This window comes from Dipodomys merriami, unplaced genomic scaffold (genome assembly GCF_024711535.1).
Source record: "Dipodomys merriami isolate MVZ:Mamm:240054 unplaced genomic scaffold, mDipMer1.0.p SCAF_21, whole genome shotgun sequence".
NCBI classification, from domain to species: Eukaryota; Metazoa; Chordata; class Mammalia; order Rodentia; family Heteromyidae; genus Dipodomys; species Dipodomys merriami.
In genome coordinates this window covers 30,235,552-30,248,996 of record NW_027203493.1, presented here as the reverse complement: position 1 = coordinate 30,248,996, position 13,445 = coordinate 30,235,552, and the positions used below count along the sequence as shown (strand labels likewise).

Below are 13,445 nucleotides of genomic sequence, written 5' to 3'. Positions count from 1 at the left end.
AAACTGATGAATGATACCAAAGACTATGGTACATTCCTAAAGCATAACCTAGAATGAAAGAAAGGTTAGACAAATGGAATTGCATTAAGCTGCAGAACTTCTGCACAGCAAAAGACATAGCTAGCAAGATCAGTAGAAAGCTCACAGACTGGGAGAAGATCTTCACTAGCTATATAATAGACAAGGGCCTCATATCTAAAAGATACTTAGAACTCAGAAAGTTAAACCCCTCAAAAACAAATTATCAAAGAGACAACTGCCCCATTAGTAAATGGGCTAAAGACTTAAAGAGAGACTTCAATGAAGAGGAAATAAGAACGGCCAAAAGTCACATGAATAAATGCTCAGCTTCTCTAGCCATAAAAGAAATAAAAAGCAAAGCAACATTGAGATTCTACCTCACCCCAATTAGAATGCTATAATCAAGAAATCTAATAACAACAGATATTGGAGGGGATTTGGCTAAATGGGAATCCTACTACACTGCTGGTGGAAGTGTAAACTTGTTAACTACTCTGGAAAGCAGTATGGAGGTTCCTCAAAAGACTCCACACCGGGCTGGGGGTTAGCCCAGCGGAAGGGCGCCTGCCTGGCGTGGGCAAGGCCCTGGGTTCGGTCCTCAGCCCTGGGGGGGAAAAAAAAGACTCCACACATAGAGCTCCCCTATGACCCAACAATCCCACTTCTGGGCATTTACTCAAATGACCACAAACAAGGCCACACTAAAGCTACCAGCACACTATGTTTATCGCAGCATTATTTACCGTAGCTAGGGTATAGAACCAACCCAGATGTCCTCAATAGGTGAATGAATCAAGAAAATGTGGTATATATACACAATGGAATTCTATGCTTCCATCAGAAAGAATGACACCAAGCGGAAAAGGTCAGATAATGTGATGTCAGGAAAATGAACGCTTAGATATGTATTTTAATGTTTTTTTTCTTTCATGCATGTGTTTCTAACGCATTTATAAGATTATCTCTTTGTTGCTTTGTATGTCCCTCCCCCACAGTATAACCCCTGCTTTCACTATATTTGATGTCAGTATAACTTCTGGAGGAGATGGGGAAAAACCAGTTGTTTAAGGATACAGGTGGACCTGTTGCAACAATGAGAAATACAAGTTGTCAGGTCCAAAACGAGCTTTACAACGTCGGTGCGGGGGGGGGGGGGGGGGGGGGGGGAGGGGTAATGGGGGGAAGGAGAAGGATTGGGATTGGGGTGGAGGGGGGAGGCTGGGAAGGGATGTGAAGGGTAAACAAAGGAGGAGGCTGCAATGCTTGGTAAGAAATATACGCATTATCCTGCCCATGTAATTGTAACTCCTCTGTACAGTATGTTCACAAATAAAATAAAATTTAAAAAAAAAAAAAGAAAGAATGACACCGCCCCATTTGTAAGGAAATGGAAGGACTTGGAAAAAAAAACATATTAAGGAAGTAAGCCAAACCCAAAGAAACATAGGTCCCATGATTTCTTCCCTTATTTGTAATAATTAGTATACATCTAGGATAATCTTAGCAGATGAGCAGAATAGCTCAATAGCTATACACATATGACCATATAAGATGATAGTAAGTGAAATGAATGCCAAGACATAGACACAAGAGATTTTTCTTTGTTTTTGTTCTCAATGTACTACATGATTTCTTGGTGTGTGTGTGTGTGTGTGTGTGTGTGTGTGTGTGTGTATGTGTGTGTGTGTGTGTGTGTGTGTGTGTTTTCCCCCAATGGTTTATCTCCTGTTGTCACTGTATTTGATTTTGGTACCCTGAGTGTTGTATATATGTTTACCTGAACTAGGAAAAGGAAGGAGAACAACAAAATGGTGAGACAAAGGACAAAGGGGGAACCTATGCAACAGCAATACTCACAAGACAATATGGTAGAAATGATTTGTACAACTTAGTGGGGGAGAGGGAAAGAGGAAAAAAATGAGGGAGGGGGTAATGAGTTAGACAAGAAATGTAATCACTACCCTACTTATGTAACTGTAACCCCTCTTGTAGGTCGCCTTGGCAATTAAAAAAGAAAAGAACAGAACTAAGAAATCAGTCTAGATGACTTTGATATGATGATTACTTTTTAGATAGACTACTAAAGATATAATCCGTGAAATAATTAATTGATAAGCTGGATTTTATACAAATTAAAATTTTCAGAGACCATGACAAGAATGAGATAAATTTAGGGCCGGGAGAAAAATATTTGCAAAGGACATATATATATTTTTAAAAGTCAAGTAAAATATACTAAGAACTTTAAACAGTAAGAAACCAAAGAATCCAACAAAATGGCAAACTACTTGTATAGACAACACTTGAAAAGATACAGACATGGCAAGCATATAAACGACGTTCAACATCATTTGCCATTATGGAATTGTAAAGTAAAATTAAAACAACAATTAGATACCACTAAGTAGAATGGCCAAAACTAAAATACACCAAATGTTGGTTAGGATGTGGAGCAAGAACTATCATTAATTGCTTATGGGAATACAAAACAGAATAGTCAGTTTGGAAAACTATGGCAGCTTCTCACAAAACTGAACATCTTCTAATTACCCAATTCAACAACCATGTTCTTTGGTACTTTCCCATATAAATTAAAACTTATTTCTATACAAAAATCTATACATGTTCATACTAGCTTTGTTTACACACTTGAAGCAACCAAGACATCCTTGGCTGTGTGAATAAACAAACTTAATACATCCAGATAATAGAATATTACTCAGAACTAAAAGTACCTGCTCTATCAAGCCTTGAAAACTCAACAGTAGAAAATTCATATGAATTACCAAGCAAAAGAAGACAATCCAAAAAGGCTACATATGTATGATGCTAACTACATGACATTCTAGAAAAGGCAAAACTATGGTAACAGCAGAAAAGGTTAATGGTTGCCAGGGGTTACAGGGAAGGGAAGGATAAATAAGCAGAAGACAGGATTGTTAGGACAGTGAAACTATTCAGTATGACACCACAATGGTGGATACATATCATCATATCATACAGTGTGCAACATCAACAGTCAATCCTAATGTGACCTATGGACTAAAGTTGATAATGATGTCATATGAATTAATAGGTGCACTGATTAAAACAAAAGTACCACTAGGAGAAGATGGTAGCTTTGGAGGTTGTATACATGGGAGGAAAGAAGACATGTGAGAATTCTCTTTACTTTCCATTCAATTCCATTCAATTTGAAAACTGCTAAAGAACGTTTATTAAAAATTATATACAGTAGAAAATAAATAGAAGCCATTAAATATTTACTCATGTATAAATTTAAGTCTAAAACAAGCTATTAGAGTTAATTTGTAACATACATATTTATATTTGTCACTACATGTGTAGGTAATATTAAATTTCCTAAAATATATTTCCAAATATTTTTAATAAATGGAGAATACTTTTTTTTTGGTCGGGCGTGGGGCTTGAACTCTGGGCTTGGGTGCTGTCCTTCAGCTCTTCAGCTCAAGGTTAGCACTCTACCATTTGAGCCACAGTGCCACTTCCGGTTTTCTAGTGGTTTTCACGGACTTTCCTGCCCGGGCTGGCTTTGAACCGTGATCCTCAGATCTCAGCCTCCTGAGTAGCTAGGATTACAGGTGTTAGCCACTGACGCCTGGCAAATAAATGGAGAATACTTTTAAAAACAGCAAATCTACAAAATATGCAGGATTCCTACATGTATGCTTAGAAAAGAGATTTAGAAAACATATTAAAATTAATATCTAAAGCCCAAATAAATGGAGAGATGTTTTATATTTTAAAAGTTACTATTTTAAAATGTAAATTCTTTTCAATATAATCACTTTACTATATTTTAAAATGTAAAATCTCTCTAAATTTTCTCCAAATTCCTCTACAGACACATTATAACACAACTCTAAGTCTCAGGAAGATATTCTTAAGAAATTAACAAATATAAATCAATGTGCATTCATAAAGGACCAAAAATAGTCAAGAAAATTTTGAACAAGGACAAAAATCAAAGCTAGGTGTTGGTAAATCACACCATGATAGCTATTGTTCTAGCTAAGACCTAGAGGATCACAGCTGATGTCCACCTAAACAGAAAAATCTTCTAGATTCCATCTCCAATTAACCAGCAAAATGCTGGGCTGGAGGTGTGGCTCAAGTGACAGAGCAAGCAAGTTGACCCAGTTGAAGGACCTAAGTTCAAGTTCTGATGCTGGCACATACACACACAAAGAAAGGAACAAAAAATTAAACATAATATATATACAAATCTGATTATTAATTTAGGTATTATCCTTGCATTTTATCCTAGCATTTTTGCAAAGTTAACCAACAGATATAGAATGCTATACAGCAACAAAACAGAACAAACTACTAACTTCAACAAATATTCACCTCAGAGATATTATAATGAGTGGCAACAAAGATATAAAAAAAACTCTAATTCCTTTATATGAAGCTCAGGAATAGGTAAAATTAATCTATAAAAGTTTTGATTATCTTTCAGAGGTTATAATTGAAAGAGAGAATGGAGCTGTCTTGCGGGATAGTAAAATGGTCTTTGTCTTGCTATGGATATTATATTTACATATATAGAAATTATCAAGGAGTACGCTAAAAATTATATATCTAACCATATTCAATGTTATACTTCAATTTACTACTCACAAAAATAATTATTTAGGAAAATTCTTCTGAGATTTATGCTCTACTGTGAAATAGAAATAAATAGCATTTGAAAAGTTACTTCTCCCTTGAGCTGAAGAGGTGTTTAGCCTAATATGTCTCCATGAAGTATTCCTAAGGTAAATGCAACTGTCACGAGAGAAAAAAAGACGTTATCTGACATTTAGTTATAGATGTCAGATTACTCAGAAGAATGGAAATAAAATTATAATTTCAAGATATCTGGAAAAAAATGTATGTATCTTTGCCTTGGTCCAGAGAAAGGGACACACTGTGTCTGGAAATACCTTCTACATGACCATTATCATGTGAAGACAAGAAGAGGTGGGAATGAAGCAAGCCAGGAGTACAAAGCTTCTTTGCCCTTTGATTGACTCCAAACATTTAGTCATAGCATAAGACTCCGTTTCCTTACTGTTGCTTAAAAACCCCACCATGTTCTTGAGCTCTCCCTTGTCCTATTCTGAAACCCTTTCAGTTTCCCTGAGCAGCTATCATCTCTACCATTCATCTCTTTCCTGTAACCCCTCGATGTGTTCTTCCTTCTGCTTGAAGAAAGAACCACTTCCTTTTATCCAAATAAAGTCCAATTCATTCAATCACATTTTAAAAGTTATTTACTCAGGAATGCTTTCAATAGACTGCACTAGAGTTTTAAACTAGCTAAATCATATTTTTCATTATACTTTATTATAATTACACAAGAAGCCTCTCTATGACCATGAAAACCCATAGAAAGCCAAGAAACCCATCTATGTCATTCAGTAATATGCTTAGTGTCCAGCATAGTCCTTAGCCAGTGGTAGACACTAAACAAAAACCATCTAGAATTTACTAGTGCCAGTGGCTAAGGTCTATAATCTTAGCTACAAAGGCTGAGGTCTGAGAATCACTGTTCAAAGGCAATCGGTACAGCAAAGCTCATGAGATTCTTACCTCCAAAAGCTGAAAGCAGAGCTATGGTTCAAGTAGGAGAGCACCAGCCTTGAGTGAAAAAGCAAAGGAAAAGCACATAGGACCTGAGTTGAAGCTCCAATATGTACACATGAAAAAGTCTAGACGCAATGAAAATGAAGGATAAATAAATGATTAGAAGACAGGAGTACTAGAAACTTCCCTGGAAATGTTAGAACAAGTGAACAGTATTTGTTTACTCAAGTTTTATTCAAAGCTCGTTTAATTATTTATGTTTACATTTTGTCATCCATTTCAGCTCTTTTTTTTAAAATATACCACTATGCCTTGGCTATGCTATTAACTCCAAAGAAAACAATTTAAAGAGAGCTAAGATTCCTAATGTGCAGTGTACTGTCATAATAGCGATGGAAGTAAGAAGAAAAGTCTGGGGGAAGCAGTCTGCAGTGGAAGACATAGGATAGATTGGAATCACGTACTCTATCAGAAAAGTATCCTTCTCCAAGCTATCCATGATTCTGATATTATTATATACTTTTTCTTAAAACAGAATGTTTCCCTTTATATGAAAAAGTTACCTACAGATGAATTCAAATCATAAATTTAAAGTAGGGTGGGTCAGACCATTGCCATTCATCTTGAAGTAATCATCAAAATTTTAAAAACTTTTACTTGAAAACAATTTTCTTCTTTTATTTTTGAGTGGGCTTTTCAAACATTTACATTTTCAGTAAAAGGAGAATAAAGGCTAAAATTATGTTTTTGAAGAAGAAGAATGTATAGACACAGAAAGCAAGATTAAAATCTAAATATGCTTCCCCATTGTTTATATTTTGAGCAAGAACAGAAAAAAATGACAACAAATTCTCAACAAAGCATTGTTCTGCAAATATTTCAAACACTGACCAGCAGTTCTCTTGATTACATAGAACACAAAGGCTCTTTCAACAGCCCCCCGCACAGCTTGAAGATGAACTCCATGTGCCTCTTAATCCTCTATTCAAACTTGGCAACAGTTAGTGGTGTCAAAGGACTCCAGCTACAAACTAAATTTCGAGCTGATAGTATTATTGTGTGTCTATGAATTTAGGCTCTATGTGATTATTAAATGTAAAAATTTAACGTTTCTTACCAATCAATGGCAAGTCAAGCACATCAATAACATAGTCCAGAAAATCAGTCAGTGGCCAGTGTTTAGTATACACATTTACTCTTCTGCAAGATTGTAAAATATACAAGTCTAAGCCAGATACCAAGTTGATATGAGATAACAAAAGTCATCAAGACAGGCAGAAAACACTGTAAAGATACCTAAAGGCTACACGGAAGTGTGATATCACTGAAGAGTAAAGAAAAATAGAAGTCAGTCTAAAAAGTGCATTCTTCTAAAAGAGACAACACCACAAACAAAAGCATAATATTTAAAGAGAGCTGCACACTATGACAATAAACTTACACAAGGGTCTGCCATATGTGTGTGCATTTATATTTACCCTGAGTTATCTGCAACAGTGAAATCTTTATAGAGTACTTATGTTAAACAAATAACAAATTTTCCATACTGTTGCTTAAAATATGCAGGTGTTGCTTTACACAATTAATTGTTCTTCTGACTCAGGACAAAAAGAAAAATTGGTAACATCCTAGGGTCAGATCTAAGTTTCATCAATATCAAAGTACAGACAAGAATTTTTAGGTCTTTCCTGAGTTTGAAATAAGATTCTTGAGTGCCAAAATGATTATTTGCTGAGCAAGAAGATTTCATTGCCTCTATGAAGTTCCATACCTAGAAAATCTACTACTTCTCTCAGCTACTCATTCTTTACTAAATATCTACTCTTCTCTTTGTACAAGCCTGGTCCAATTGCATCTGTCTGAGTCTGTAAGAAATTCTCAAAACCAATACTTAAACACTTACTGGTAAGCTAAATATCTTGATGATTTTATTTTAAAACGCTTCCATCAAAGAGAATAGTAATAAAAATAATGATGATGATGATGATGGTAATGATCAAATGACTCAATAGCCTTGATTTTATCCTCATTTATAGTTTTCTAAGGATTTCCTAGAGTTCTTCTCTACATAACTTCTGTATCACTTCCCATTGGCTTCCTGATCAAAACAAAATTTCCAACAGTATAATTATTACAAGAGTATAATTACTCTTACACTTGGCCTGTTATAATTTCAATTACACTGCAAAAAAAAAGAAAGCATTATTTTTGTCTCTTATTTTAAACTTTGTAAGAAACTATTGTGAACTACTGAAATGGATCCTTGATATATGTTCAAGTAAATTGCTCATCAGATGTAGAGGAAGGAATTGTCCATGAGACCCTGTGAGTTTGTATGTTTGTTTTCTTAACATCTATTAACAGCCACTGGGCACTTGGCATTTCCAGTAATTGCAGATTATTAGAGGAAAATTGCAGGTCTAAACAACTGGGAAAACTAAGTCTTAAATTTTTTTAACTTTAAACAAATACAAAAAATGCAAAAAAATAGTAGAGGGAATTCCTGTATATTCTTTATCTAACTATCTCTAGTATTGAAATAAAGGAGGAAAGGGAGGAGAAGCAAGATGAGGGGTAGGGGGAAAGGGGAAAGGGGAAGGGGAAGGGCAATAGAAATGGAAGGAGGAAGAGGAGCATTACGAAGATAATGTATGTTTTGCAAAAGACCGAGAAGTTATTTCAAATCATAAAAACAAACTTAAATTCTAATGATATCATATATCCTATTTATGTTTTGTTTTGAGAAAGTTTATGTTCATTTTTTCAACCTGTCTTCTGGAAATCTGTTCATCTATTCAGCCTAGTGTTATTTTGAGCTGTAAAACCCTTAAAGAAGATACTGGCCTTGAGACATAGGAAAAAAAAACTGATATTCATGATCTGGTGATCAAATGCCTTCTTACTGTTTACATTAAATACCTACAAACAGATTTTAGACACATATAATGAATTACACTTTCCCATTCGGAATTAGAGTGAGATTTCTGATTCTAATTTTGTCTCCCCCAATTATTAATTATGTAAACAAAAGTAAAGGGGAAAAAACAAACCTCACCAACAGCAACCAAAAAAGCAAAACAAACAAGAAAACAAACAAACAAAACCATAGTAACTCAGCGCAACAAATCCTCCAAACTGGTAACCAAAGAAAGAAATAGAGATGATAGGACTTAATAAAATTATAAGAATTGTCATTAAAATTCCCATATTTGTAAAGAAGCAAACTGAGTTTTGTTATCTTTTTCAATTTCATTACAACACAATACAAAATCAAACTAGAAAGAAAGAATCAACAGGGCTATTTCTGTTAACAGAAGTGAAGATTCTAGCTGGGAATGGGTGGCTCACGACTGTAATCCTAGCTACTCAGGAGGCTGAGATCTGAGGATCATGGTTCAAAGCCAGCCTTAGCAGGAAAGTCCGTGAGACTCTTATCTCCAATAAACCACCAGAAAACTGGAAGTAGTGCTGTGGTTCAAGTGGTAGAGTGCTTGCCTTGAGCTGAAGAACTCAAGTTCAAGCACCCAGGCCCAAAGTTCAAGCCCCAGGACCAACCAAAAGAAGAAAAAGAAGAAGGAGGAGGAGGAGAAAGAGGAGGAGGAGGAGGAGGAGGAGGAGGAGGAGGAGGAGGAGGAGGAGGAGGAGGAGGAGGAGGAGGAGGAGGAGAAAGAGGAGGAGGAGGAGGAAGAGGAGGAGGAGGAGGAAGAAGAGGAGGAGGAGGAGGAGAAAGAGGAGGAGGAGGAGGAAGAGGAGGAGGAGGAGGAGGAGGAGGAGGAGGAGAAAGAGGAGGAAGAGGAGGAGGAGGAGGAGGAGGACAAAAAGGAGGAGGAGGAGAAAGAGGAGGAGGAGGAGGACGAGGAGGAGGAGGACGAGGACGAGGAGGAGGAGGAGGAGGAGGAGGAGGAGGAGGAGGAGGAGGAGGAGGAGGAGAAGGAGGAGGAGGAGGAGGAGGAGGAGGAGGAGGAGGAGGAGGAGGAGGAGGAGGAGGAGGAGGAGGAGGAGGAGGAGGAGGAGAAGAAGAAGAAGAAGAAGAAGAAGAAGAAGAAGAAGAAGAAGAAGAAGAAGAAGAAGAAGAAGAAGAAGAAGAAGAAGAAGAAGAAGAAGAAGAAAGATGATTCTAGGTAGGAAGAAGAGAAAGAGGAAGAAGAAGAGGAAGAAGAGGAGGAAGAGGAAGAGGAAGAGGAGAAGAAGATTCTAGGAAGGAAGAGGAAGAGGAAGAAAAAGAGGAAGAAGAAGATTCTAGGTCTACAGAATGCATTTGGAGAATGATAGCAAAAAAAGAACATTCTGGATGAATGGTACACCTAAACATATTCACAATTAGGCAAAAAGGACTTATAGGACAAAATCCCCAAGAACTCAGGAAACACAGTTCATCCCTCAAAGATACATCTCATTTCTCCCTACTTCTATTCTACTACCTTCTCATCCCAGAGAAATAATTTTCTATGATTTCCAAATAAGATAAGCAAAGAGACAACAAGGTAAACTATCTGCAAAAATTCTGGAATAATAAAAACATGACCAAGAATGCTGAATAAAATGTCATTTACTCATGAAGATGAAAGATGGGTGAAACTTTGGGAATAATAACAATATGTAACAGGGGTTGGGAAGGTGGCTCAGTGGTAGAGTGCTTGCCTTGCATGCCTGAGGCCCTGGGTTCGATTCCTCAGCACCACATAAGCAAAAAGGAAAAAGCTGGAAGTGGCGCTGTGGCTCAAGTGGTAGAGCGCTAGCCTTGAGCTGCAGAGCTGAGGGACAGCGCCCAGGCCCACAACCGGACCCAAAAAAAAAAAAAATAACAATATGTAATATTATGTTATATATTATATCTCTGGGGATGGGGGCAGAAATAAATTTCTCTTAATCAGCCAATTAGAAGAAAGTAAAATAAAATCAGAAAAAGATGTGAAAAAACAAGCTATCATATTAACACAAAAATGGAGTAAACACTAAATGACCATAGGAATCTTAGATACAAAGTGATATTAATGTAATAAGGCCACATAATACAAAATAAAATAAGATGATGAAGATTAGGAGAAATGATGAGTGTATATAATGTCCATACTTCTCAAAACAGAAAGACATTTGTCACTTTTGAAAATAAATTCATAGCTTTAACAAACTCAACATAGTGAGGAACCCTTCTTCCAGTTTCAATGTTTTCTTTGATTTTAAACCCCAAGAAAAACCTTGTAAAAAATACTTATAACACAGAAAAATATACATTTTCTTGGGATACAGAAACTCTTTTAATTCTACTTTGGTTTCTTTCATATTAAGTATATGCTTCCTATATATTTATGGGAAATAAATATATCTGTTGCTTATAAGTTTTGAAGGGTTTGTGTTTGTGTGTGTGGGAGCAAACCAAAGGCAATAAGCAAGCACTCTACAACTTACTATATACACAACTGCTGTCTGCTTTATTTTTAAATTTCCCTATTGCTTCAGAAAAAAAGTAATTAATGACTAATAAATACACAGTGATTGGGCTGGGAAGGTGGCTCAGTAGTAGAGCGCTTGCCTTGCATGCATGAGGCCCTGGGTTCAATTCCTCAGCACCACATAAGCAAAAAGAAAAAAGCCAGAAGTGGCGCAGTGGCTCAAGTGGTAGAGCGCTAGCCTTGAGCTGAAGAGCTGAGGGACAGTGCCCAGGCCCAGAGTTCAGGCCCCACGACCGGATCCAAATATATATATATATATATATATATATATATATATATATATATATACAGTGGTGAAAATCTTGATATTTCTAGACTCTGAGTAATAGGTACATAAGGCCTCATTATACCATTCTTTCTTTTTGTTTGTTCAAGTTTTTCAAATACATTTTCTTAAATATCCCATTTTATAGTAAACAAAATAAGTTCTTTGTAACACCTAAAAGTTGTTCAGATTTAGAATAAAATACTTTGTGCTTTCAGGAATCATTAACATGTTATTATTTTAATCAAAGGGTCCACTGATGACTGGAAAGAAGGCAAGGGGAATTTTGGAGAATTGGATATTTCAGAAAGGGAAGCCAGAGGTGGTAAGAGAGTTGGAAAGGGGGTGACAAGTTGTACAAAGAAACAAAACATCCCTGTATGTCACCTGTATAATCAAAAGAAAAAAGAAAAATACACATGTAGATTCCTTTGAAAACTTAATCTTGTTTTTAAAAGTCATTTCATATACTGTCCTATTTTTCCTCAAAGCGGACCATTTCAGACTTTGTCTTAAAAATAAAATTAAAATTGATTCATACAATTTGCAGTCTTTGAGGAGACTTTTGTTTTCTCTCTAGCCACAGTGATAATTAATTAATAATTGTTTTTTATTTTTTTATGTAATCTCACTTGATAGTGTATGAATGACATTAACACAACTCTGCAGGAAGAAGCCAGAGAAGATAATCAGCTTCCCCAACATCAGACAGCAAATATGGCATAGAAACAGCACTCTCATCCAAACAGCATTAGTCCAGAACCTGTGTGCTTCGCCATTAAATTGATGTTTACCAAATATATTTCTACTGTTTTCTGTAAATGTCACTCAAGATTCTCTCCTTGAGAAGATACCAATATATGATTACTTACATTGCAAAAGTATGTATATGCCCTCCAAGAACAAAGTTAAAGATGCCCAGACTTAACAAAAGTAATAAAAAGATCTTGCCTAGAATGTTATTTCTGTAAGTCTCATAATCCCCATCTTTCTCAAATTGTTTTCCACTAGAGAAGTGGGAAATAGGAGACATTTAGGGCTGGGAAGGTGGCTCAGTGGTAGAGCGCTTGCCTTGCATGCATGAGGCCCTGGGTTCGATTCCTCAGCACCACATAGCAAAAAGAAAAAAAGCCAGAAGTGGCGCTGTGGCTCAAGTGGTAGAGCACTAGCCTTGAGCTGAAGAGCTGAGGGACAGTGCCCAGGCCCAGAGCTCAAGCCCCATGACTAGACCCCCCCCCAAAAAAAGGAGACATTTACTTCATTAGATTCTTTTCAGCTGTGGACATTGGCCATAGAACCCAGTTCTAGATACTGAGAAAGAGGACATGGTCTGCTTGGAACTTCTGGAAGGCTCTCTTATTACTTTGATCCCTGAAATCTCCCTAAAAAAGGAAATCCCTAAGGAATGCTGTTCTGTCCTGCAGTGTTGTCTGCTGACTCTCTCTCTGAATGTGGGGTTATTGTGGCCAACTTGTAAGGGTGATGAGGACAGATTTTCAGAGCTGCAAAGCCCTAACATTGTCATCCTCTAGTACAAAACTACCACCCACTCAACCACAAGACTTCCACTTTGTGGGAGATAAAATTTAAACACCCTTTTCTGTAAGCTCTACTGTATTGGATGTTTTGTCTAGTTTTTCTTTTAGTTACTGAAATTCACAACTCAAAGCATTCCTAATACACAATGTTTACCATTTAGTTATGTCACTAAGTATAACTCACCCACAATTTATCCTAAACTGTTAAATAATACGAACGTTAAATACTGCACTTCTCACACAGTGAGTTGCATGTTTGTTTTTTTTTAAGTTTAATCTAAGTCATAAATGTGCATCATGCTTATTATCAACAAACATTCTAGTGAGAGGAATGGTAATTATTGACACTAAAGAATTCTGCTCTAAATCAATTAATATTATTCATCACATCAACAGGAGCAAGAACAAGAACCACATGGTTATCTCAATAGACACAGAAAAAGCATTCGACAAGATCCAACACCCCTTTATGATGAAGGTTTTGGAAAAATTAGGAATCCATGGAACATTCCTCAATACAATAAAGGCTGTATATGACAAACCTACAGCCAGCATTATACTCAATGGTGAAAAACT

General features: G+C 36.4%; 1 protein-coding gene and 1 long non-coding RNA gene across 30 annotated transcripts in view; one reads left to right on the top strand and one right to left on the bottom strand.

Moving 5' to 3' along the window:
• Sox6 (SRY-box transcription factor 6) overlaps positions 1 to 13,445 on the bottom strand; it is a 605,718-nt gene that overhangs the window by 251,109 nt on the left and 341,164 nt on the right. The gene's annotated exons all lie outside the window — the stretch shown is intronic.
• LOC138833769 (uncharacterized) lies at positions 745 to 12,085 on the top strand. The gene is made up of 3 exons (XR_011373958.1): positions 745 to 886; positions 11,582 to 11,656; positions 11,971 to 12,085. It is a non-coding gene; the product is annotated as an uncharacterized lncRNA (long non-coding RNA).